General features: G+C 35.1%; 1 long non-coding RNA gene across 6 annotated transcripts in view; it reads right to left on the bottom strand.

Annotated features, from left to right (window-relative positions):
- LOC121827292 (uncharacterized) overlaps nt 1-22,434 on the bottom strand; it is a 301,492-nt gene that overhangs the window by 83,572 nt on the left and 195,486 nt on the right. The window contains exons 3-4 of one of the 6 annotated variants that reach the window (XR_013049200.1): nt 6,869-7,026; nt 4,965-5,059 (exon numbers count right to left, since the gene is read on the bottom strand). The exons of the other annotated variants lie outside the window; for them this stretch is intronic. This is a non-coding gene — a long non-coding RNA (uncharacterized LOC121827292). The remainder of the gene's footprint in view (nt 1-4,964; nt 5,060-6,868; nt 7,027-22,434) is intronic. 6 annotated transcript variants of the gene reach the window in all.

The raw sequence follows: 22,434 nt of genomic DNA, 5'->3' as shown, positions 1-22,434 counted from the left end.
TACTCACAACTTCAGGAAGACTACCTAGAAAACAGGACCCCAAGAAAGACACAGGGATCTCCCAATGACAGAGAAATGGATCAGATCTACATGAACAACCTGGGTGAGTGGAGGTAATGAAGGACAAGGGTCGAGGGAAAGAGGGCTTAGGGGAGCAGGAGATCCCAGCTGGATCAAGAACAGAGAGGGAGAACAAGGAATAAGAGACCATGATAAATGAAGACCACATGAGAATAGGAAGAAGCAAAGTGCTAGAGAGGTCCCCAGAAATCCACAGATACTTCCACAATTGACTACTGGCAATAGTCGAGAGACAGCCAGAACTGTTCTACTCTGGTGATGGGATGGCCAAACACCCTAATTGTTGTGCTAGAAACCCCACCCAATGACCAAGGGAACTGGATGTAGAGTTCCAAGGCCAGGCCCCAGGTAGAGCTCCAGGACTCCAATTGGCGAGAAAGAGGAGGGTTTGTATTAGCGAGAATTGTTGAGACCAAGGTTGGAAAAAGCACAGGGACAAATAGCCAAACGAATGAAAACACATGAACTATGAACCAATAGCTAAGGAGCCCCCAGCTGGATCAGGCCCTCTGGATAAGTGAGACAGTTGATTAGTTAGCTTGATCTGTTTGGGAGGCATCCAGGCAATGGGTCTGGGACCCACTCAGTGCATGTGCTAGCTGTTTGGAACCTGGGGCTTATACAGGGACACTTGGCTCAGCCTGGGAGGAGGGGACTGGACCTGCCTGGACTGAATCTACCAGATTGAACTCAATCCCCAGGGGAGTCTTTGCCCTGGAGGAGATAGGAATGGGGGGGGGGCCTGGAGGATAGTGGGAGGGGGTCGCGCAGGAGGAGAGAGAACAAGGTAATCTGTGGCTGATATGTAAAATTAAATTAATTTATAAAATAAAATTTAAAAAATAAAGAACACCAACCCTGCCATTCTTGGGTGACTACACAAGATTTCCACAAGTGTTATATGTGATCCAGTGCCTGTGGGGAAACTCAGACGGGCAGGTTTGTTACAACTCTCGGAGTTAACTTAACTTGATTAAATTACTGACACTAGTATATCTCTTCCTATCTGTGGAGAGACAGAAAAACAGTACAGGGGAGAAAAAATACATCAAATAAGGAATAAATAATATGTGAGGGCATCATGCTTTCAGTGTTTATTATTGATTGTTTTTACTTGTCTTTCATAGTTTTTCAAATTTGTACTTTAATGGGTCATTTGGGTTTTTGTTTCTCTCTGGGAGAACATTTTATGATTTTTCTTCCTTGCTTTGCATATCTACATTTTTCCATCTATATAATAGTGTCACTATTACTTCTTACAACTTGGACCCATATGTTGTCCTTCTCATTCTCTCTTTACTCCATTTTTCACCCTTTACCCATTCGTTCCTCTTTTCTCTACTTAAATATTGATAACTTTAAATATAAAGATACTAAATTTTTCCATAACCAGTACCATAATAATGTTGTCTTTGATGTTCCTCAGCGATAAAAATGAAATTTCCAATCTTTCTTACTGCAAATTAATATCAGGACTGCTGCTAAATCATTGCATTTTTTACTGAACTCTACACTAAATTGTAATCAGAAATATTAACCCATAAGAAGAAGAACCATGTTGTGACTCCAAAATTACAACAAACAAACAAAAAGAAGGAAAAGAGAGAAAAAACACACACAAAAAAACATGAGCCAAGAAATCAGTATGTCTCTACAAGCTAAAGATACATCAACAATATAATCCGCAAACTAGGAAATATGTGAAATAACAAAAAAGGAGTTCAGAGACCTACTTAAAAGTGCTGCCAACAAAATGAGGACCTCAAAGGAGCAGATCAATGAAATAATTAAATATACCTTCAGTTTAAACAAGAAAGTTATCAAAATATACAAAATGTTTAGTAAAATGGAAGAGAAATTCTAGACCATGAAGGAAAAATTCAGGAAGCAAATTGGGATTCTGAAAAACCCAAACAGATATTGTGTAAATGGAAATATCCTTTGCCAAATAAAATAGAGTACAAAGCCTAATCAACAGACAAGGTCAGGCAGAACACATCTCTGATATGGAGGATAAGCCTGAGAAAATAATATACTCAGATAACAAAGAGAGGGAAATTAAGGAACATGACCAAAAATACTTAGGAGTCTGGAACACATTATAGAATTTACACCTAAGAATCTATGGGCAAAAAAAGTTAAAATAATTTATAAAAATAATTTATTCATTAGTATTATGTGTGAAAATTCTCAAAACAATAGGAAGAAATAGACATGTAAACACAAGGGATATTTAGAACATCAAGTACATGTTACCACATATCATAGTCAAAATATCAACTATATAGTGAGAATAAATATTAATAATGTAAGAGAAAAATGTAATGTATACATGAAGGTAGAAACATAAATAATGCCACCAGACTTTTCATAAAGTCTCTCTTTAAAAAAAGCAGGAAGCAGGAAACTATGGAATGGTATATTTTAAGGTCTGAAAGTAAACAACTGTTAGTCAAGGTTGCTATGACTATATGATGATAGTCACTATTGATTGTCAACTTGACAAGAACTAGAATCACCATCAAGACAAGCCTTAGGGTAATCTTATCTGGAATTTTAGATTAGATTAATGTCTGGGAATAACCCTGTAAAGGATTACTCTGATCAGGTTAATTGAAGTAAAAATACACAAACATATGAAAGAAGGAAGCAATTATTCCATGTACTTCAGTCCAGTAGTATTTTAAGAAGTTATGTGAGTAAGAACATTGATTAACCTCTTCTTCTTGGCTGCACAGAGGATATGATCAGCTGATGTAAGCATCTGTTATTTCTGATTCTTTGCCACAAAGTGTGTTACTTCCTAATTTTGAGAAAAAAATGAACCTGTTATACCTTAAGTTGTCTATTCAGGAATTTTTTATGGAGTAACAAAAAAAGCAACTAGACACCAGAAAAAAATATCACTTCAAATTGATGGGCAATAAGCATATTTTAAAATGGCACAATTTAGGCAGTGACATGAACATCATGCCAGCACTAATTTAATTAAGAGAAAACTTCTTCCTCTTCATCAAGAGAGAAAAAGGGCAATCTCCTTCATAAGATCGTATGAAAAATGTCTCATAAAAGGGATATGTAGATATAAAAAAGCCAGGAAGGGATCCATCATCTTCAGTACAAACCAGTAAACCTATTAAATGTGAAAGAAGAAAAAAATCATACCAAGCATATCTACATTCAATAAAAGGAAGGAAATAGCAAGCCCTTTCAACAATAAATTTGAGTGTAAGTCATTTCAACTCACCATTAAAAAGTTCACACTGATTCACTAGATAAGGAAGCAAGATCTGAATTTTCTTGTCTCCAAGAAACACAGATGACTGGCAAAGATATTTCAAAACTCAGATTCAAGGGAGAGATATCAACTTAACAAACAGAAACCATTGATAAATTGGTGTAATTATTATACCTTAAAAAGCAGACTTTAAGTAAAATTTGTCAGAAGATATAAAATCACTACACATTAATAAAGAGAAAAATATTATCAAAAGATACAGTTGTAAGTATATAAACAAAACTCTGATGCTCTTAATTTCATAAAATCAAACAATGAAAGGTCAGATAGGTCCTAATAAAATAAAAGTGGAACACTTCAATTCCACAATCTCATCTTTGGTAAGGTCTTCTACAATGAAAATCACCAAAGGAAGTGCACAAATAAATAACATGATAGAACAATAGGAATAAGAGCTATCTACAGAATATTTATCCAATAAGTAGAAAATGCACATTCTTCTCAACAGCATGGAACCTTATCTAAAACTGATCATAAGAAGTCCTCAAAGCAGGCTTTTGCAAACACACACACACATACACACACAAATTTATAATGAAATCTGTTCTTATGACTTCTTATTGGATTACAGTGGAATTAAAATAGAAATCTACAGCAAGAAAGAACACAGAAACTATAATATCTATAGGCTGAATAAGATATTTTTGATAGTTAATAGATTGTTGAAGAAATAAAGAATATCAAAATTTCCTATAACTAATGAAAAACTTATAGTACCTAACAAATCATCTGTAGTACTAAATGATTTCAATAATTTGTGTGTGTGTGTGTATGTAATAATAATAATCAAAGAAAAGGAGGTCATTAATTTGAAAGAATATGTTTGGTAGAAATGAGGGGCTCAAAGAAAGAAAAGAAACAAGGGGAATTTTTACATTTATATTTTAATTAATATTAAATTAAAAATCAGAGATATGAAGTATAAAAAATTATGTACCTTAAAATTCCAATGAATAAAAAAATTAATAAAACAAGAAGTCATATATAAACGTGGTAGATAGTAAGGAACAATACAAATTAGTAGAAAGATTATTTAGACAGACACTAAAAGAAAAGTGCATAAAGTTAATAAAACAGTTGATTTGCTGAAGAGATTAATGTAATTGACACCTTCACACTGAAATAGCCACAAGACAGAGATGCAATACAAACTCAATAACTTTTTAGATGAAAAGGAAACTGTTACAACAGACCCTAACAAAATCCAAAGTATTGTTATGAAATGCTTTAAAAACATATTCCAAAAGCTATAAAACAGGAGGAAATAAAGATATATTATATATCAAAATTAAACCAAGAAAACATAAACAAATTAGACTCATAAAAAACAATGAAGTCAGAACAGTAAATAAAATTCACTCCAAAGACAGGGCTTTATTGATACTTTTTATAAATATTTTACTAAGTCCAAATGGCAACAGTATTCAAACAATTCCTCAAAGTAGAAAAGGAAGAAAATTTACTAAATTCAACCTAAGAAGCCAGTATTAATATAGCATCTTAGTCGCTATTCTATTCCTGTTAAGAAGCACTATGAACACAGCATCTCTTGTATGACAAAGCAATTATTGGGGACTTTGCTTACCGTTCCAAATGCTTAGTTCATTAACTTTGGAGGGAGCACAGCAGCAGGTATGGCAGACATGGTGCTGGAGAATTTTTTGAGAGTTATGTCCTGATCTGCAGGCAGAGAGAGCAAGACTGAGTCGGGTACTGGCCTTTGAAACCTCAAAGCACACCCTCAGGGACATACTTCCTCTACACGGCCACACCTCCTAATCCTTCTAGCCTATCAAGCAGTTCCAAACCCCTGGTGACTAAGCACTCCAGTATATGAACTAATGGGAGTCATTCTTATTCAAGCCATCACATATAGATACCAAAATCTGAAGATACAATATAAAAGATACTGACCAAATTCTCTAGTGAACATAAAGAAAATATTCTCAACAAAATACTTGCAAGCCAAATTTAAAAACACAGTTTGGACCCATAAGCATTTCCTTATGTCTGAGAAAGGAACCCATAGAACTCACCCATCCAAGAGAGACAAGTAATGCTTTTGGAGGGGAGTACTGTAACTTTCTCCAGTACTGTAGCCACATTAAATTGACCTTTTTCCACTGAATAATTCCCACCATTGCTACTGACAGTATCTGTAACTAAACCCATTAGACAATGCACAAAAATGCCTATCAAATCTGAAAGAGCAAGGCTGGAGGAATCACATCTGACTTCCTATGACTGTAAAGCACAAAGGTGAGAAAGACAACATAGGACCGGCTAACAGACAGACAGGTAGGCCAGGGGAAAAAAAAAATCTTAGACCTAGAAATAAACAAAGACAGTCACAGTCACCTAATTTATGACAAAGATAACAAAAGTAAAATGCTGGGGGGAAAAGGTCTAATTAAGAAGTAATACTGGAATGGAGGGTGGGCTGGGGGGAAGGGAAGTGGGGCGGGACGGGGGAGAACAAAAGAATCCGTGGCTGATATGTAGAACTGAATTGTATTGTAAAATATAATTTAAAAAAATGACAAAAAAAGAAGTAATACTGCCAAAACTAGATATCTACCTGCAGAAGAATGAAATTAGATCAATATATTTCACTCTATGAAATTCCAATTTAATATGATCCACATCTTTAGTAAAAACATGAAATTACAAGGAAAAAGCAGAGGTAAACAGATTCATGATATTGGCACAGGGGAGGACTTTATGATTAAGACACAAATAGCACAAGAAATAACTTGGGGACTGACAAATGAGAGTATATGAAATTTTACAACTTCTGCAGAGCAAAGGAAACTATCAGCACATGAGCAGCTTACAGATGGATGAAAATATTTACTGAATAAAATCAGATAAAGTTAATATCTAATACACACACACAATTGCAGAAAATAAAACAGACTAGACACTGTGGTACAAGCCTTTAATACCAGCACACTGGAGGCAGAGGTAAGTAGATCTCTGTAAATTTGTGACAAGCCTGATCTACACAGCAAGCTCTAAAACATCCAAGGATACATAATAAAACCTTCTCTCAAATGACAACAGCAACAACCCCCACCCCCTACCCCCAAATACTAAACACCTAAAATTAATGTACCGAATCACCAAGAAAAAAAGAAAAATAGCTAATATATTAGAAAGTATGCAAAATCCTTAGCAATCAAACCATGAGAATTAAAAGCACCACCATAATAGCCCATCTAACCACAGTCAAAATGACTAACAAGAAATTACACATCAAATGCTAAGGAAATTTTGGGAAAAGAGAAGCCCTTTATTGACAACTTTTTAGACTATCAGTTAATACATCCACTATGCTAATCAGTGTGGAGTATTTTTCCTCTGAACTGTGAACCAGACCTTATTATCCTAGTATAAGGTCAATGCTATAAATACTTTTTATTTAGGTATATGTATATTAATATAATGGGGAAATATCTATGTAGCTGCATTTCATCCAGGTGTCCATACCTTAAAATCTAGTCAGCCTCTGTAATTCAATTTTCTTAAGTAGTCCCCAAAATTACCACCACATGGTAGATAAAAACTAGAGATTCTGATTCCAAGTCCTTGTACCATCAATACTCTTTTCATGGCTCAGTACTTGGCTGGCCAAATGACTCCTTTACCTGATGCAATAGAGGACAAGAAAGAGCATGTCACTTCTAGCCTTGATGTTCAGAATCCTTGCAGGTTTATGCTTTCTTATATCTTTCCGACATCCATTATTTGCCACAAACTGATAACCCCAAGCCAACAAACAAGGCTGACAAATGGAGAGATATGTAAAGGTATTAGCAAGGAGAAACCACTGTGATGAGCAGACAACAGCCCAAATGAAGAAAGTATCACCTTTTAAAATCACTTTTTAGAGTAGTCTGTAATTATAGCATATGATATCTATGTTCATTTTATATGAAAATGGAAATATAAATTCATCCCTAATCCATTCAATAGGTAAAGATGGAAGGTGTATATGAAATGGATATCTGAGGACCAATAATTCCAGCTTAGTATTTATTATTTTTGTTGGTTTGTTTAGCATTGTGCAAATGAATGCGTGAGTGCATATGACACATTGTTATTGTGGAGGTCACTGGACTACTTTATAGATTCAGTGCTCTCTATGCATTTTTTTAAAATTTTTTTTTATTTATATATATGAATGCTTTATTTTCATTTACACCAGAAGAGGGCATCAGATCCTATTACAGATGGTTGTGAGCTACCACATGGTTGCTGGGAATTGAACTCAGGACCTCTGGAAGAACAGCCAGTGCTCTTAACCTCTGAGCCATCTCCCCAGGCCCCCTCTCTATGCATTTTTATATGGGTTCCCAACATCAAACTCAGGTCACTGGTTTTAGGGATTAGTACCTTGTCTACTAAGTGATTTACCAGCCTGTAGCATGACAAAAACTCTTATACTACATTTAGGTATTACAAACCTGAGATCTTAGCAACACAAGGCAGGGACTCTGGACCTGTTTATACACTGGGATCAGAAGCCACATAGTATTCATTTCCACCAGTCACTAATCTTCAAAATAATCATAAACATATGTTATTCTCACTCTATAATGCATCTCTTGAGGAAAGGAGTGAGAGAATTTCTGGCCATACTGAAAAGAAAAGAATGAAGGGAGGGGATTGAGGAATGACGGAAGGAAGAAAAGAAGGAAGGAAGGAAGGGAGGGAGGGAGGGAGATAGATGAGGGAGGAAGGAAGGAAGGAAGGAAGGAAGGAAGGAAGGAAGGAAGGAAGGAAGGAAGGAAGGAAGGAGGAAAATGAGATAAGATATCAATAGATCATTACAAAAAGGAAAGAAATCTTGGGTGGTGTGTACAGAATGAACGACCCTTAAGACCAGGAGAGAGAGTCATATTGTTTTCTATGACCATATGCAATCCTTTTTCCCTCCCTCAAATTCAACTTTTCAGGTGTTAAAATACACCAGTTCTTTTATGAAGAAAGCATCATCATCATCATCATTTTGTATAAAACATTCTATTTCACAAACATGTTTTATCTGTGAGTGGACCTTTCACTAAAACTTGCCTAATTTTTGTTTCACTTAATATCAAATTCTGTGCTGCAGCTATTGGTTTTTCCAGTTCTATATTCAAGGACACAATGTTGGAAGCTGAAATTGAACTGTGAAGGTTCCACATTGTCCATATTTGATTTTTACTGTCACATCATTGCTCATATCATCACAAGAAGGTAATGAACATTATGACTGTTTGAGGCTACTGGAATTCAGCAATCATACAAAGCCACATATGAAAAAATTCTGTTAGCGTTGTGTAAGAGAAGAAAAATAGAAGCTATGAAAAATAAAACTGAAGGAAGGAAATTCAACAGAATAGTCAACAGTATTATAAGTTGGCTAATATAACTGACAGAGAGGAGTGAAATGGTACTGTAATTCAATGACATTAGTAATATCTTGCCTTGCTCTATGCAATAATATTTTCTACTCATTAAAATATCTCTGAATACCAAATAAAAGGTTAATTTTATAGGACCAAAATATTTTAGCAGATTATTTTAAAGTTATGAAAAACTATCAACTATATGATGAACAAAACTCATTTTCATTGGTCAATTTTTCACAGCACCTACTGTATACATTTACAGATTGCCATACAGATTTACAAAATTGGTTAATTTTATATATCACCACATTAAAGTAAGGTGAGATTCTTGTCAGACTTGTAAATAAGCAGCCTCTTGGTCATGTCAAATACATTCTATGTACACAACAATTATTAGAGCACAGGAGTAAATGAGAATAAGCAGGCTTTTGATAAGGAAGACAAGGTAATGTTTTGCTATCCAATAAGTGACCTATCATGGGAAGAGAAAATGTGATCACTGAAGAAAGTTAAAGCTTTGATACTGCTTTAAGATAATCTTATGATGAATCCTGGTAGGTACACAGAGACAGGAGCAGATACCCTGAGCAGAACACTCAGGTAACTGAGATGTTCTGGGGAATATTTGAGAAATAACATGCAGATTTACATCAATTCATAATTGACTAGAATGGGACAGGGAAACATTTCTATTTTATTCTTCATAACTTTATTTGTCCTTTTATCTTTAAAGAAGGCTTTGAGATTGCCATAGTCACACAAGTCTCATTTCTGATGTTGGCTAATTAAAAGAAGATGTTTTAAGCATATACTGTCATGAGAAAATAGCTATCAAGTGATTCACTTTAGGAGACATTAAAAAATAAAAGCAAGCACATATTCATGAAACTACTTGTATTTAGTTAATTCTGGAGAAAAGAGGCTATAAAAGAGTTCCGGTGTTGCCCATTTGATCAAAGTAGTAAGACTGCTTTTAAAAATAGCCCAGCATTGTCTTAAGCTTCAAGTGAGATGACATGATTAAAATTTATAGCAAGGACATATTCCAAACCTGAGAAATATTTTTCCCAACATTTTCTATCCATATGAAGTAAGCCATATTTCAGCCTCACTGCTCCTTCACATCCTATATAATTTTAGCTTACATGCATATGTCTCAAGAAAATGTCTACCAAAACAAAACATATTAGCCTTTTTTATGTTTATTTATGCTGGATTTTTTATTTCGAATGTATCTGAGTGAAAACTGCTAATATCTTAGTGCCTTATCAACTGGAATAAATAAATTATCTTATGTGGAGATTTCAAGAACTTGCCTGGAAATTATTTACTGATATGATTGTTTTTTCATAAAGATTCAAAGGGGATCTTGTCAAGTAAACCTCGGAGTTCATTTATTCACCATTTGTGATAGTGAAAAAGGAAAGAGAAGGACCTGAATAAATAGCTCAGTGGATAAGAATGCTTTCTGCATGAGCATCAACTAGACCCCAGCACCTGAGTAAAGCCAGGGATAGCCATACTGATTTCAGCTTTGCATTAGGAGATGGATAATAGACGGCCCCCAGTAGCTCCCTGATCTGTCATACTACTAGAAATGGCAAGCTTCAGGTTCAGTGAGAGACTGTGCCTCAAGGACTTAAGGATTGATTCATCTAGTCAGACACCTGATATCCACCTCTGACCTGTGCTGTGTACACATGGACCTATGCACATGTGAAAACAGACATGCACCACACTATACAAGGGGGGGGATTTTAAGGAGTGAGCAACTCCGCATATTTTTTTTCTTTCTCAGTAAGTTAGACCATCATGTATGGATCTTATCAAACATGGCTAAGAACACTTCCTAAGAATATTGCATAAACTAATTTATTCCACTATGTATGAGTGGGTAAGAAATTAAATATCACAATTAAACTGAGAAATCTAGTGGTACATTGTTCTATTTTGTATTCTCTTGCACTGATAAAACACTGACAGAGCCAATTTGGATAAGAAAGGCTTTATTTGGCATACTCTTCTATCAATGGGGGAAAGGCAGGGTAGGAACTCAAGTCAGGACTGAAGCAAGGGCCATGGAAGAATACCGCTTACTGCCTTGTGGTGGGGATGTCTTTCTGTATGATGTGAATGTGTTCCTCAGATTGATTGATAAACAAAACGCTGATTGGCCAATAGCTAGGCAAGAAGTATAGTATAGGTAGGATAAGCAGGAGAAGTCTAGGAAGTGGAAGGCTGAGTCAGGAGACGCTGCTAACTGCTACCATGAGAAGCAAGATGTAAAAGTACCGGTAAGCCACAAGCCACTTGGCAACTTATAGATTAATAGAAATGGGTTAATTTAAGATATAAGAACTAGATAGCAAGAAGCCTGACATGGCCATACAGTTTGTAAGTAAAAAAGCTTCTGTGTGTTTACTTGGGTCTGAGTGGCTGCAGGAGCCAGGTGGACACAGGAAAACTTCAGCTATAGCCTTGCTTTCCACAACTTGCCCTGCTTCTTTCCTTATAACACTCAGGACAACCTTCCCAGGGTGGCACCACCCACTGTGGGTTAGACCTCCCACATCAGTCAGTCATAAAGGAAATACTCCAACAGACCTGCTTAAAGACAAACCAATGGAAGCAACACTTCAGTTGACACTCCCTCTTCCCAGATGACTCCAGCTTGTGTCAAGCTGACAAAACAAAATTAGTCATCATACATATATCTTATAAGGAAGGAGATAGCATTAAACCAGGACAGGGCTTGGACTACTTGCAGCAATTCTTGCCATTGACACTGGACAAACAGAAGCCTTGGTTACAAAGAATGTTTTACAAGGTGTCTTGAGCTGAACTTTATCTTCACACACTAGAATATTCCATGAAGTAAACTAAAGAGAGAAGGTACAAGTATGAAAGACAAGAGAAACATCAAATCATTTTGAAACCTGGGTAGTAAGTGGTTTTAGGTTTTCAAGGTCTCTGAACAACATCAGATCTCCCAGCCTGCATATTTAGAAAGGCACGAAAGATGTCTTCTATCAGAATAATCCCTCATACATGAGTGTGCCATCACAGAAACAGATAATTCTGAGAATGAATTATGTTTCACACCTCTAGTTTCAGAAATTTTGGAAAAGTATTTTTTCCATATGGTTAAATTTTTACTTTATGGGCAAACTGGCATAAAAAGCATTACTGTTTTAGCTAAATATTTTGGATTTTTTAATTTTTATTATAAGCCAAGATATTCAATGCAGTGCAAAAATTAAAACTAAATTTTTAGGACTGATTAGAAGAACATCAGGGTTTTACCCATAGACAAAAATCAAAGAAAAGAAGAAACTGTTTTGATTTCTTATGTCCTAACACCATGCAGGCCTCTTCAGTGTCTTAATTTTCCATAGTTAAAATTGAATTTTTTTCTCTGAATACAGGAATTTTTATAGAATTCCAAATGTACACTAAGTAATTTCAGATGTCATAATCACACCACCCTCACAACACAGACTACATTTTCTACCTTTCCTAATCCCCATTCATCTTTTAAGCAATCAGGATGGAGACTATATCACTCATTCATAAAGTGATTCCCCACTTCCAGTGACTTTTTTTTGTCCTGTATCAGTATATGTATTCATTTATTTTATGGTAAGTAACATAATCAAGAACAATACAGGTTTATCTGTTACATTTCAAGCACTATGGTGAACAGTTAAGATAATCATCTCATCTTAGCAGCATCTTTGTGTCTCAATTACTATTGGAAGTCCCACAGATGTTGAATGACTGCCAAAGGCTATATATCTGAAAGTGATTGAATTTAAATTACTCATCCAGTTGTGTTAGACTCCAGAGTTTACATTGCCAATAGCTTTGCTATACTCCTGTTTGTAGCTATGTATTATAATTTCTTATTTACTTTCCTGTCTCCAACAAATGTCATACACTTGAGCAAGTGAACAGTGTCTTTGATTTTGAATTCCCTACATCTTGACAATTACCTTGCCCAATAGGTAATCATTAAAATGTGTGGAGTGAAAGACTAAATGAATTATTTATACCTCATTTCATGAGATACCTATTGCTTCAACTATTTCATTACTAAGTGCCAAAGGGAAGTGGTGAGGACAAATGAGAAATAACTTAGGTAAAGGCAGCAACATCCATTATCCAGCCTCACATATGGAAGTCAGAGTTTTAGCCTTTCATTGTGCCTATCACTCTTTAACTGTATGTTGACTCATCGGTACAATTACTTGAATATTGGAATCATACTTGCACAATTCTCACTCTTGATTCTTTCTTAACCTCCACTTGCAACTGTTTAGTGTCGTTAAAACCTCAAAATACTCAGTTAAACTTACTAGGATGTAATAGACTCTATTCTACACCAGCACCAAGCTCTGACATGACCTAAAACAACTATTTCCTAAACAGAAGAAAATATTCATGGAAAGAAATCATTTTTTCTCAACTATATCATGATTTTGTGATAGAATTGAAATTGAGTGACTCAAAACTAGTAGAGGCTCATACTTTCTAAGTGTCCTATTTAGAGCATGTACTTTAGAAATAAAAGCAAGAAAATAAGCAGTCCCATGAATATTCTACCTATCATGTACAATGCTCAATTCTCGCCACCATAAAAATAGATCAACAAAAGTAAGATATAACACACTGATGATTTTCTGCAGAATTTTTAGTATTTCATAAATTTATATTCCAATTATAGAGTACCTGTTTAACAAATTGTGAAGATTCGTTTTGTCTCAATTTCCTAATTGGAAAAAAATAGAGTAATGGTATATAGACTTAATCTTTGGAGTCTTAGACATGTTGTTTCACTCACACAAGCACACTGATATAGACATTTTTTCTACCTCACAAGAATTCAAATTTCTGCCAGGCATGTAGGTTTGGAATTAGCTTACTTTTATTGTTGTTTACTCCCATATTCTAGAGCTTAAAAAATATCTAGGACATTGTAGGCATTATGTAAATATGTGAATAATGCAGGTATGCTTTTTGAGAAATTCTAAAATTTAAAGTAGAAATAAATTACCATCTAAAGGACTGGAAGCAAAAATCTTAAACAACTCAAGAACAAAATCAATTTTTTGCAGCAGGACATGAAGCCAAGATCAAAGAGTAGAAAGGGAGTAGAATACAGTGAGAATCTTAAGAAAAAATATTGTCATGTATATTTCTGTGCACAAAATTAAAAATCTCCTGATTATCTTTCCCACAGATGATATTTTGATATATATGGACATTCAAATGTAATAGACTTCTGAGTGCTACAAATCTAAAAAGATCGGCATCTGGCTGTGTTCATAGTACAAGACCACATTCAGATTGAATCTCTTCAGGCTGAGCATTCCAATGTCTAGCTTTTGTATGACTTTCAGTTCTAAAATAGCTTAATTGAAAATGCAAAATGTGGACAACGATCTAAGAGAATCATTTTGAGATTTTACTGTTATACCTAAAAACTCTTCAAATTTCTTCATTAATGAAGTTTTTCCTTAAACCTGCTTACCTCTTGTGCAGGGTGATGAGTATGGATATTTTTGCATTCTTCTACATGCAGGACCATTTGCTGAAGGTATTATCTTTTTTTTTTCTAGTGTGTATTGCTAGATCATTTACTTTAAATAAATAAATAAATAAATAAATAAATAAATAAATAAATAAAACCCAGGTGTCCACAGGTGGGTGGATTTATGTCTGGATCTTCAGTTCTTTTCCATTGATTGACATATCAGTTTTTGTGCCAATACTGTTTTTTTTCTTTTTATGACTATAGCTCTATACCAAAACTTGAAGTCATGTTTGTGATATCTCCAGAAGTTCTTATGTTAGTAAAGATTTTTAAAGCAATCCTGGTATTTTTGTGTTTCCATATAAAGATACAATTTGTCCTTTCAAGATCTTTGAAGAATTGTATTGGAATTGTGATAGGGGTATGTTGAATTCTAGTTTGATTTTGGTCAGATGGACATTTTTACTATATTTATCCTACTGATACATGAGCATGGGAGAGAGTTGCTTCTTTTAGTATCTTCTTCAATTTCTTCCACAATGTCTTAAAGTTTTTTTAATCATACAAACCTGTCATTTGCTTATTCAAAGTCGCCCCAAGATATTTTACATTATTTGAGGCTATTGTGAAAGGTGTTATTTCTCTGGTTTCTTTCTCAGTCCATTTGTAAGTTGTATATGGGAAAGGTACTGCACAAAACTCAACTCCAAATGGATAAAAACACCTCAACATAACACTGAATACACTGAAATTGATAGAAGAGAAACTGGGCAATATAACTTGAACTCATTGGCACAGTAAAAGACTTTCTGAACAGAACACCATTAGTACTGGCATTAAGATCAACAATTAATAAATTGGACCTTGTAAAACAGAAAAACTTCCATACAGCAAAAGATACCATTATTCAAACAAAGTGGCAGCCTACACAATGGAAAAAGATTTTACCGAATTCATATCCAATAGAGGTCTAATATACAAAATATACAAAGAATTTTAAAAGCTAGACATCAAGAAAAAAATTAACCTGACTTAAAAATGAGGGACACATCTAAACAAAGAATTCTCAAAAAAGGCAAACTCAAAATGCTGAAAAACACTTAGAGAAATGTTCAAATATCGGGGAAACGAAAATCAAAACTTCTGACACACGTCAGGAAGGCTAAAACCAATAAAACAAGTGACAGCTCATACTGGCAAGGATGTGGAGTAAAGGGAACATTCATACATTGCAAATGATTTCACACTTTTACAGTCAATATGGAAACTGCTATGGCAGTTTCCAAGAAAGATGGGAATTGATCTACCTCAAGATCCAGCTATACCACTCTTAGGCATAAACTCAAAGGATGGTTTATCCTAGCGCAGAGACACTTGCTTAACAATAGCCAATGCTGCTCTCTTCATAATAGCCAGAAATTGGAAGCAACCTAGACGTTCACAAGGTATAAATTGGTAAAGAAAATGTGGTACATTTACACAATAGAATATTACTCAACAATTACAAAAATTGAAGTGAAATTCACAGCTAAATGGGTCAAATTAGAAAATATAATCCTGAGTGAGGTATCAGACTCAGAAAGAGAAATGTATCAAACACACACACACACACACACACACACACACACACACACACACACACACACATAGCTATTACCTGTTAAATCAATGATGATCAAGCTATAATCCATAGACTCACAGAGGATTATGTATAAAGTAAGGTATTGGGGTGGTGTGAGGGAATATTTTCATAGGAAAGGGAAACAGAACTGATAGTTATTGATAGGTAGAAGACTGGAACAGGAGTCGCAAGCAGGGAGTGAGAGGGGAGAGAGGGAAAAGGGAGGGAATACAAGGAGGGACAGCTGTAAATAAGGGCCATTGAAGGATAGTATATAAACAACACAATAGAAGCTTGCTATAAGACATACATATATGAAGGCAATCTAAATGGATTGCCAAATAATGGGGGAGACAGAGCTCTAGCTTGACACCTCTTGTCACCAAATGTATCTTCCACAATACTGGAAATGGGTTATAGCTAATTGAGTTGTTAGCCAAACGGGCCTAACAAAACCTCAAAAACAAAACAAAAACAACAACAACAACAAAAAAAAGGCTATGGCCAAACTATCAGTTTCTCTCAATAAACTGGTGGTAATGTGGTATTGACAAAGACAACACACATATAACTCATTGAACATGAAGAAGCAGAGTTGGTGCCTACATAGAGCCTCCACCCCTATGTGCTACTGTCTTTGTTACAGAAAGGTACTCTGCACACTACCAAGGGAAAAATATAACCACCAACTCAGCTAAAAATCCCTTTAGTTTGCAACAGTGTCTTGCCTGAAAGATGTGCTAGAGCAATGGTGGCATAAAGCATGAGGGAGCAACCAACTATATCTGTTTTGACTTAAGGCCCTATCCAAGATATTGAACTCATACCTGACACTGCTTGGGTGACCAAGAACCAAGAACCAATATTCCTGGTCCTCAAATACCAATTTTATAATGATTACATTATGTTGCTTCTTACTTATACCTGCTCTTCTTTTGTGAATGATCCTCTACTAGTAAAGTACAATAGAAAACACTACCATTTTTCTCCATCTCATTAGACTAGTACAGCAGTCTGGTCCATATTTGGTAAGACACAGATAAGATAATCTTACTAGCTGAAATAGGAAGGCCTAGAGGTAGTTTTCAGTTGGCATCCATTGATGATCTCTTTAATGGATGCCATTTCCAAAATCCCTGTCTCTTTCACCTTGGGATTGCTCAGAAACTTAATGCTTTCTTTAACACCTTAGCTCAGTTAAATGTTTCCCAGGTTCAAGTTTAAGTAATATTGTCACATATATCCCTGTTTAAATAAGCTGCCATTGTATTAATTAGAAAAGAGAAAAAGCATTGCATGCTTCCATAACTGTCTCTAAGGAAACTGTAATTGTAAGTACACAAGTTATATTTTATCACGTGGCTAAACTTTATTAAGGATATGCTGTTTTTCTCACATGGATCAGTCACTATTCTTCCACGACTTCAGATCACACCATCTGTTCTATAGACATGGCTTGTGGTATAAGGAAATCAAAGTTAATCCCTTTAAATATTTTTCACAAAATTAATTTCCATGGCTTAAAGAACCACTATTTAACGTTACCTCACACTACACTATGTAGAGTATTACGGTGTTCCCTTTCTCAGTAGAGAAGTAATGTGATGGCAGTGTGGTACAGTGGAAATGGGGCTATGAACTGCATTGAAGTCTGAGCTCTGCCATGAATCAGCTTGACAACACAGACAAACCTGAACATCTCTACAGATACAGAGATTATAAACACTTCAGAGAATCATGAAGAAAATGACATTAATTGTAAGACTTTTATTGCTAAAGTTCTGAAGAACCAATGAACTACACAGCTATCATCCTTGACCAATGATTAGCTGTGACCTTTGTGTGACCTTAAAGCCTGTTTTCCACATCCTAGTAATGTATGTTCCTCCTTCAGCAACCAAGCTTTTTTTTTTTTTTCTTTCCTAAAAATTCCAAAGTCTGGCCTGACTTCCCCAGTGGTTTCTTTGAGCAAGTTTGTTTTCTCTTTGCAATTTACCTCCCCACTGATACTATAGATTCAAAGACTGTCTATGTAAAGTCAAACCAAAAGACTGTAGGAATACTAAGTGTTTGCATTTATCCTAGCCATGATGCACACTCTCATCATAAACTATTTTTTTAAAAAATGAATAAATGAGATGATTTTGTTTCTAGTAACTATTCTGCCTGGGGAATGTTGCATTATGAAATAAGTTGAAGTTATTAATTCAGTCCCTTAAATATATAAAATGAAGTGTCATTTAGTATATCAGATAGTTAATACTAGCTAGTTATTTTAGCATATTATATGACTCAACATTTAGTAAATGCTAAGTAGTAATTTACCAAAGAACAGATACATTTGGATATAAATATAATTCTTCAATGTAGACTTATATGTAAATTTTCAACTGATAGCATTAAAGTGTCTTCTTCTAGACTGATTGAAAATTAGAACCAAAATTATCAAATATGTTACAAAGGGGCCTTTATTTCCTCAATACAATTCATATAATAGCTAAAATCTAGTCGTTATTGTGAATAGAGATTACATGAACATAGATATCTATGTTGTAGAATATATATTCTTTAGGGTATATACCCAGGAGTGGAATGGCTATGTCATATGGTACATTCTTTTCTAATTTTTAAGGAGACTCTAGATTTATCTTCAGATTGGCTTCACTAGTTTACACCTCCTCCATCAGTATACAAGTATGCCAGAATTAGTTGGCATTTATATATATATTTCTTTTTTTGGTTTTTCAAGACAGGCTTTCTTTGTGTAGTTTTGGTACCTGTCCTAGATCTCACTCTGTAGACCAGACTGACGTCAAACTTGCAGAAATTTGCCTGCCTCTGCCTCTGGAGTGCTGGGATTAATGGCTTGTGCTACCATGCCCGGCTGGTATTTATATTCTTGATGGTGGCCATTCTGACTAGGGTAATACAGAAATCTTACAGTAGTTTTAATCTGCATGGTACCCAGCTGTATAACCACTGGAGAGCCCAACAGATTTGATGTTCAAGTTCACACAGGAAGTTTGGTTAAATTTGGTAAACACTTAATAGATCCCCAACTATCAAATAGGGAAAGAGAGTTGTAACGATGTTGTTATAAGCAGGAAATAAATGAAGAAGGTAGAAGGTCTAGAGACCAAAAAACAAAGATCATAATTACTAATAAAAAGAATGTAAAAAGAATCAAAGATATTGCAAGGAATAGAGATAGAACTGAGAATGCATAAATTCACAGCTAGAAATAATGTTATATATGCCCTATGATCGCATATCCTTATTAGTTCAGAAAAGTTAGCATTCTGCACACTATGAGTGGGAAGTAAATATTTCATGAGGCAAGTGGATGAGGAAGAGGGTGGTGTAAATTAAATGCCCTAATGTTCTCTACTATAAGAAAACTAGGCTAAAATTGCTTAGTTTGTCCTCAGAGAGTACTTATTGCTTTCCAAAACCCTAAAACCAAGAATTGAGGTAGGTTTCTCATTTTAATGGGGTCTGATAGTGCAGCTCAATTATGCCTGTATTAATATCTCATATAAAAATGGGGCTGGGCATAGTTTGCTAAATTTTTTTCAGGACACTAAGAAAATCACTGATTGTTGAGACATTGCCAAACTCTACTGGGGATATTTTAGGAGGACAGTTACTGATCTTGGGCTGGGCTATCACAACAGGGAGCTAAGACCAGTGACACAGGAGGAGTTGAGGTTAAATAGATTGGGGAAAGGATGAAGAGGAGTCCTGTGGTATTATGTTTATGGAGACAAAAGAAAAACTATATTTTGCTGAAGGTACAAAAAGCTAGTGCAGCTAAAAAGGAGGAGTACAAAAAGAAAATTGAGGGGATAAAGTAAATGTTTCGAGGTTGGAAAAGGTAGGCAACTTCTGCCAGATGTGGTGGAGTCAGTGAAATATAAAATAGGAAAACCACTGGGTTTTGTTGTGAAGGTGTTATCATGTTGTCACACCTCCTAATTCAATCTTCATAAAGCATATATATATATATATATATATATATATATATATATATATATATTCAGTTAATCCCTAAAATAGTCATGTTTGAGAAAAATGACAAGAAACTGAGACCATCATTGAATGTGAAGAAGTTAAGCCTTAATAGACTCAGTGTGGTGTACTGTATCTCGTGGTAACAAAATGGGGATGGAAGAAGTCTATTTTATTTGAAAACAAAAAACTGACATTTACTAAATCCTCCCATTTAAGAAATATCAGTTTTGTTGTTAATGTATCATCATCTCACTAATGCTCACAAGGGCCTTATAAGACATATTTTATTATTATGGCCATGTAAAAATATAGCACTTTATTCGCAATAGATGAAACTGACTTCTCCAGGATCATGTGATTTATACTTCAGAGCATTTGTTATTTCTATGCAAAGGACTGATTATACTCTGTGTTTCTGAGTCACTTATATAATATATTGGGGAAAAGTATTGGATATTTCAATGTAACAGCAACATCCACAAAGCTTCTATTTATCATACATACCAAAGACCATGTGAATATGATACATCATTTGAACTTTTTGTTAGCCTACTAATGTTACCAGGAACCAATGGATGCAGAAATGCATTCAAGATATGTTTGTTACAACATGACTGTTGTTTTATGACACTATTAGTATAATAGGCAATTACTTCACTTTCTCTATTATAGGTTCTCTGTCATCTAAGCAAAGTTAAAGATGCCTTGCTCTCTTAGTTGCCACCCTTCTTGATCTAGTCATCTCTATTGGATGTTGGAAGTAAAGTGAAATCTGCATTAGTATATGTCAGTACTGAGATCCTATAGAATATAACTAAAAACCTAGCCCTCCCAAGAAATTGAAACTTTAACTCTTTTTTTCCCCTTTTCTCGGTTTTCATCGCTCACTAAACAGAGACCACAAATTTCCCCAAGGAATAGCAATGAGAATAAAATGACATATTAATTCTAAAAAGAGTCTGTAATTCATCTGACATCAGAAATATTGTGCAGTTTAATTTTTATGATATTTTTGTTATTCCAAAAATATGTATGCATGCATGTATATGTATGCATGCATCACTACAATGTGGCAGTCAGAGGATAGCTAACAAAAGTCTGGTCTATTCTTTTACTGTGTGTGCCCTGGGAACTGAAGCCAGGGTTTGCCGAAAGCACGCTTACTAAGACATCTTGTCAGCCTGGAGTACTGTGTATTGTAGCTCTAAACTCTTTGCTAAATTTTTCAGTAAATCCATAAGAAAGTTATTTGTACAAGCATCAGCCTTTAAAAGCAGACCTATTTCTTCATAAATAATTCATATATTAAATATATCAATGAAAATGGTACAATTCATTTGCTCATTGTTGAATTACTAAAAGTTTTATTTCAGACTAAGATGAACTAGGTGATCTCCATTTACCTTTAATACCGAAGTTATAATTTGACCACATCTTTATTTTGAATGTTTCTATTGAATGTTATATTTATGATTCATTGTCAAACTAGTTAGCAATTAATACTGAATAGTAAATGTGATTTTTACATATTTTACTACAGCAACACTCAGTAAATTCTACTACACTATCCATTACCAAATTTTCTGGAGTAGTCTTGTAATTGGAATTGCTGCATAGGTCAATGCCATATTTTGTTTAATTGTTTAACCTTTGCCTTTGTGGGAAACACATGTCATCCACAATTAAACTGCTTCTTCCAAGTAATCAAACCCCCATGCACCTGTCCATCAGATGTACCTTGAGAAGCAGAATTACAAATTCAAATCTGCCAATCTCTTGGTTCCCAGTACACATATACCCTTCTTCTACAACCTCAATTTGCATTTAAGAATGCACACAGAGCAATGCTAATTCAAAATAGTCTACCTTCAAGGAATAATAGACACTGACTGTGAATATTATTGTATGGTAGTTGCATGCTGTGGAAACATGCAAAGAAGGTAAAGCAGGTTTCTGGGAGAACTATATCCAGTGGTTCATTCAAATGATGGCATCAAAACCTATTTCCCATGAGTCTCTTTGTCTCCTTACTGTGTCCACCTTTGTCTCTTGACAGTTGACCCTGGAAGTGGTCATACAGCTAAATTGTTTCTTCAAAAGCTGGAGGGGTTTTAAGAAGCCAAAACTTACAGAGTTTAGGATTCCTGTGTTTTAAATACACCTTCAGTGGCCAGTTGTAGCTATTAGTATAATGCGTGAGGTCTTTCCTCTGACCTCCACATAGGCACATGGGTATGTGCACATAAGCTACCTGCACACACCATGCATGTAACCAACCAACCACATGCGCGCGCGCACACACACACACACACACACACACACACACACACACACACACGACAAATTGCTAAATAAGTACTTTTCAATGTATAGCATTATTGAGTTTAATGATAATGGGCCAGTTCAAACCGAAGAATATACTAGCACTTCAGTCATCGTAATATAGGCTGGAATTTAAAGTAACAGTACTGAATTACTTGGAGTAAAGGGAACT

This window comes from Peromyscus maniculatus, chromosome 2 (genome assembly GCF_049852395.1).
Source record: "Peromyscus maniculatus bairdii isolate BWxNUB_F1_BW_parent chromosome 2, HU_Pman_BW_mat_3.1, whole genome shotgun sequence".
NCBI lineage: Eukaryota > Metazoa > Chordata > Mammalia > Rodentia > Cricetidae > Peromyscus > Peromyscus maniculatus.
This window is presented reverse-complemented; position numbering and strand designations above follow the sequence as displayed.